This window comes from Teleopsis dalmanni, chromosome X (assembly GCF_002237135.1).
Source record: "Teleopsis dalmanni isolate 2A chromosome X, ASM223713v2, whole genome shotgun sequence".
Classification (NCBI taxonomy): Eukaryota; Metazoa; Arthropoda; class Insecta; order Diptera; family Diopsidae; genus Teleopsis; species Teleopsis dalmanni.
The window spans coordinates 42801934-42808265 of record NC_051848.1 but is presented as its reverse complement, the minus strand read 5'-3'; the positions used below and the strand labels follow the sequence as shown (position 1 = coordinate 42808265).

Below are 6332 nucleotides of genomic sequence, written 5' to 3'. Positions count from 1 at the left end.
TGATAATATTATTATTTGCCACTGTGTATTATATGCCCCTCTGTATAAAATTTCAAACAACTGGTTTGTGTGTAAAATATACAAATAATAAGTATAGCAAACAATTGGTTTGTGTATATGGTAAACCAACAAATATTTATGGTATTCCAGGATTAGTCGCAAAAGCTTTTCGGTGGTGACTTCTTGCGCAGAATTCAAATTCAAATAAGGCTGTATTTAAATGCTTGTTTAGTGAAAACTTTCAATACTAACGAGACTGAGAATCACTAAAAGTAAGACTTCAATCCACAATCCAAAGAAGACAATAAATAGGCCATAATATTTAGCAGAGTCTCATCAATAAATAAGGATATAGCATGGAACTAAACCTACAGCACATATCTCTTACTGACATCTGCTTCTGATTTTAGCAAATATTAAATAAAGTGTTTGATAGAAAGCTTTCAAAATTAACGGTCATAACTCAATACATCAACCACATAAGCAAAGTTCCGAATTACAATAGCATTGTATTTCTTTTCTAAAGTTGATTTTATCTGCCTTTTTTGAAAGCGAACTCAATGCTTTTTTTAATTTGCGAAAAATACGCTACCCCATTAACATATATTCTGAAAGATAATACCATTTTCATAAAATTTAGAAAATAAATAGATTTAATTAAACTAAATCTGGTTTTTTTGAACGGATCCAATTCAAATCTTAATGCGTTTTGAAATATCCCAAATTCTGCATTTAATTATGGGGACAGTATACTTAAGTGTATGGATGGATTATAATATATAATATCGATCTAAAAATCTCACGTTTACCACAAAGGTAAAGTTTTGAGCTTCAAACTAAAAAACTTACTTTGGAGTTTTAATCAATATCTAAAATTTTTACCTAAGAACAAGGCTTTTATTTATCATTGTGTACTGACAGCCATCTAGAGTTGTGGACTACACCAACACTGATGTAAATCGAAACAAACATCAAAAATCGCAATAATCCGGCGCTACAATCCAAAACATTACTTTGATCACAAATGCGGTCTGGGATATTATTAACAAGGATTACACAAACATCTCCGAGTTCCAACAATCCAAAAAAAAAATCTCTGAAACTATAAAGAAATATGCCAATCGAATATATAATCATTCAAACGATGGACCTTATGTCACTTTCAAATACCCTCACTATGACAAAAAAATTTCAAAAAGCTAAACGCTTAATTATTGCTGTCTTTTACTTTAATTCTCAACTGAGAACTGCCTAATTCATAAGGAAAAATATTGGTTAGTGATTTACATTAAAGAAAAAATATTAGTATATATAAAAATAGAAAAGGCAGTAATATTGACCATATGGCTATGATCACAAATATCCAGCTTTAGTGATCTTTTAAAACATCTATTAGTTTAACTGTTCATATATAATTTTAACACTGTACGTTTAAGTATCAAAATTGTTTCAGAAGTGAAAAGTTTCTTATTAACTCTTTTCTTACACAAAACAAATTTCTTGCCATACAACGTAAATATTTTTTAATTAAAAATAAAACATTTATTCTATCACTTAATGGTTGGAAAATTTATTTGAGAATTTCAAATAACTTTATATATGTAATAAATATTATTGTATAAAATACTACCCATTTTACTACGTGAAAAGTATTAATATGTATGTACAATGCTTATGAAGAACATTTAAAATTCTCACTTAGTTTAATGTCAACAACCTTAAATAGATTTATAGCAATTAATGGTATTGTATTTAATTTTAATATAATATATCTCTTGTTGCACCTTTAAACTTCTTTTAAATTATTATACTGAGGGTATATACTTTCTTCCTGCTTATGATTTGCGTACTATATGATGGCCCTGTTTTACTTTGCTATTAGCCCCAAATACAAATGCTTATGTTGAATAAAAATGAAAGCCTAAAACATTTATTTTGTTACTTAATGGTTGGTAAATTTATTTGAGAATTCCAAACATTTTACTACGTGAAAAGTATTAATATGTATGTACAATGCTTATGAAGAACATTTATAATTCTCACTTAGTTTAATGTCAACTACCTTTAAATACATTTGTAACAATTAATGGTATTGTATTTAATTTTAATATAATTTGTCTCTTGTTGGACCTTTACACTTCTTTTAGATTGTTGTAGTGAGGGTATATACATTGTTCCTGGTTATCATTTGAGTACTGTATGATGACCCTCTTTTACTTTGCTGTTAGCCACAATACAAATGCTTATGGTATGTTGGGTAGAAATAAAAGCCCACAATTTAAAAGTTAGAAAATATATAGCTTTTTAGTCCGCTGTTAAGTCTTTGAATATTGAATATTATTTTAAAATTTCAATTTTTAGTATGATTAGTGAATCTTAAATTAAGATATAAATAAATATGATCAAAACAGCGACTATGACACATGTCGCTCAACGACTTATAGTACCTATAATAGTAGTAATATAAATAGTTGTGTAATAGTGTGTATAATGGTAAACTAATATATACACGTTATAAATAATAAAATTATATGATATTATATTATAATTATTATATTCTGATATTAAGTAAGACCAGAATGCTATACAATTTTTTACATATTCTGCTACTTTTTGCCCATTGATATTGATACGTTAAAACTGCAGCTCAGCAGATATATAATATACTAAAAAATTTCTGAAAACATACAATTGGACATACTACGTACAATTGGACATACTACAGCTTTACAAATACACAATGATATATTGCGACAAATGGATTGCGCAAGAGTTACCGTGATGATGAAGAGATAGTGCAATAATTTTTTTATATCCATCCAAAACTACAAACGAAGTAACTAAAATATCTGGAACAATATTTTTGCACTGGCTTGGCAGAGATAATGAAAGTGAGTTTGCTGGAGCTCTTCACCTCTTTGGCGTTATCTAGAGAACTTAATAACTTAAGAAGGATAATATAAGCAGATAACAACGTTCAGTGTAACCCACCTCTCGTAAATAAATTTGAGAGCATCATAGTGATTATTCGATTAAAAATGTTGTTAGTTGTATTAAAGCGCTTCCCTCTTAATTAAGTCTAACCTTTCAAATAAATCATATATATTTCAAAATCTTTTTGGAGTTTTTTATTCATTTTTAATTATATATTTAATTATATTAATTAGCTCTTATTATATTGAAAGATTACTGTTTAGATATCATGTATCGTTTTTCTAAAATTGACAACAGATATATATATTTATTGTTGGGGTGTTACCACACCATACAAATGAGTTAAACTTAAAGATTCAAAAATTTATTAAGAAACTGGGAAGAAAAAGAACTGAATTGACAGTTTTGCATTACAATAACGATCTTTTATACAGTGTAGAAGAAACGAACAACTTCACTGCGCTCTCTGGAATTATACAATTTCGCTCAGCACCTAATTTCCCGGACCGAACGCTATAAAAATAAAAATAAAATGACTTTGGCAATAATGAGATGATAATTAGTGCTAATCTCGAAATTGGAAACTTAAAAAATGGGAGTATCAGTACACTAAAGATGACTATATGTTAGTTCTATAGTCGATATATCGGTATTAAAAAAATGTTTTCTAAACTAATTTAAAAAGCTGTTCTTTATTTAATTTGATTTAAATAATTTAAGTATTATATTTTAAGTATTAAGTATTATAATTTTCTTAAACCGGCAAATACTTTGGATAATTATTATTATTATAATTGTTATCATAAATTGTAATTAAATCAAAGTAAAAAATAATAATATATAATTAAAATTGTTAATATTTTATTTAAATAATTACAAAACTTTTTTGTCATTATCACGAAAATATTATTTTTATTTTGTGTGACAAAAAAAAAATGTTGGAGTAAGAAAATTGTTATGCTACCTTTTCTACTACATTTCACCAACTACTACGTTTTTCTATATTGATAACGGTAAGCCGTCGAAAGCTCTCTCAAATAACGGTAATTATTTTGTGCTTACGAATATATATTTATGTCAATTTCGAAAATCAATTTCGAAAACTTTTTACTCTCTTTCGCGCTAACATCTGAAAGAAAATGGGCTTTTTGTGGGATTTGTAGTGTGGCATTGCCTAAAACGCGACCGAACATCGACCGAAAACGTTGATAAATATTTTTGCTGTGCTGAAGGTGAACATGATTTATAAAAATTAATATAAAAAATAATATTATTAATTTATTGTGAATAAAATTATAAGAAATTTATTGCTTATAATTAATCTAAGAAATTTTTTGTCTTAATCTTAGTAAATTTTAGTAAAATATAAAAAAAATTGAAAAAATTCTTAAAAAAGAAAACGAAAATTTGTGAAAAGAAAATTCTTAAAATAAAACCGTACATTGAAAAAAAAACAGGAAAGAATCAAATTGCAAAAAAAAAAAAGAATAAAAGTGTGAGTTCTTGGTTAGAATTTAAAATTTTCTTATTATCTTGTGTATAAGAATTGAGGGAACTTTTTAAAGACCTTTGTGGGTATACAAAGATTAAGCATTGACAAATATATTTTTACAAATTTCTCAGGATTGAGTTTAAACAAACTATTTTAATAGTTTGAAAGGTTAATTAAATTTATTCATTCTGTTCTAATTTCAAATATTTGTAAAAACTTTTGTTTTGTTTTTATGTATTTTCATATTAAAATCTGATTTTATTTTTATAAAAAAAATTTTTTTGTTTATAAAAATTTTTTTTGAAAATTATAATTATTTATCGTTAAGTAAAATTTATTATGAATTTAAATAAACTACATTTATTTTATATTAAATTTCCCTCGAAAAAGCTTTCGAAAGTCTATAAATTACGAAAAGAAGTATTAGTATAGTTTAGAGAGAATTATATATTACTTTTCTTTTTCATATAAAAGAACGAAAACTAAAAAGTTAATAGAATAAAAAAAAATTAAGACTCTTGTCATATATTAAATAATAAAAATTGTATAGAATTCGAGTGATGTCCTGTACCGACATTGTTTCCTTCAAAAAGAAATTAACGTAATACAAAAGACAAAAAAAAAAAATATTTTAATTAACATAGAAACTCACCTACACCCACTTACTTACATACTTATAACTATTATTATTCTCTCAAAAAAAAATTCCACCACATTTGCGTTGCGTACATCGCCATAACATTGCATAAAATTTTATCAAATTTACTTTTGCACTGTTTTCTCTCTCTCTCTCTCCCTCATACTCATGCCAACTTTTTCTCTCTTCATTTGCTCAACATTTGTTTTCGTGAATTTGCGCTTTGTCACTTGCACATACCCATATCCATGCTTGTGGTAACGCATACATACGCAGGATTTTAGCCAACAGCACTTTGACCGACCGACCGTACAACCATCAAAATCATCATCACTTATACCACCACCACCACTACTAGAAAAAAAACCACAACAACAACAACAACAAGAACAACAAAATTTATAATAATAACAATTCAAAGAATTATTATTAAATAAAAAAACATCACGACCACCGTCACTTAAACATTAAATAAGTTGTACCAAACAAACAACCAATCAACCAATCAACCAACCAACCAACCAGCCAACTAACTAAACTAGCAAACTAGCAAACAAGCAAACAACAACAGAGCAAATCAAGCAGGCAACGCGTGTACATGTTCGTGTGTTTGTGTTCCAAAGTAATATCGATTTCATATTGTATGTGTCGTGCGCTCGTACTTTGCCTTAAGTGAAACACAAAAAAAAATTGATAAAAACATAAAAAATATAATTAATACAATTTAAAAGTATAGAAACAAACTACAAAAAGGAGTTTGGTTTAAAAATATACAGAGGAAAAAACAACAAAACAAACAAGGCGAAGTGAAGGAAAAATAGAAAGAAAAAAATCTGAAATCTGTGAAATCTGAAAGCACTCAAACAGTCGACCCAGCAGGAATAACAGAAACTGAAAGCAAAGTTAACAACTTCAGTTCTCTGCCAGCAGCGTTGCAACGTGCACAAAAATTAATTTCCTCACAGTTCCGCAGTGCGTCTACGACAACTGAACGAAAGCCGTGTACCAAATAATTTCGTTAACGCTACGTTACAATTAAAGGTGAGTTAAACAAAGAAAAAAATATATATATATATCCTAAGGCTTGCACATATAAATGTCTGAAGAAAGCATCAGATGGTTTTCTATATATAAATAATTATGAACAACGTCTTAAAAAGCTATTAAAAAGACAAGCTGAATTTTATATAATATAAATATAAATATCTGTAGAATGTATCAGCTCCTTTCCTAAATATCTCATATATAAATAATTATATGTTATATATA

At 27.2% G+C, this 6332-nt stretch overlaps 1 protein-coding gene across 4 annotated transcripts in view; it reads left to right on the top strand.

Annotated features, from left to right (window-relative positions):
* The first annotated feature begins 5841 nt into the window (after window positions 1–5841).
* The window catches only part of LOC119687777 (synaptotagmin 1), a 90843-nt gene continuing 90352 nt past the window's right edge, over window positions 5842–6332 (top strand). For all 4 annotated transcript variants that reach the window (XM_038102262.1, XM_038102260.1, XM_038102261.1 and 1 more), the window contains exon 1: window positions 5842–6104. The gene's annotated coding sequence lies outside the window, so the exon portion shown is untranslated. The remainder of the gene's footprint in view (window positions 6105–6332) is intronic.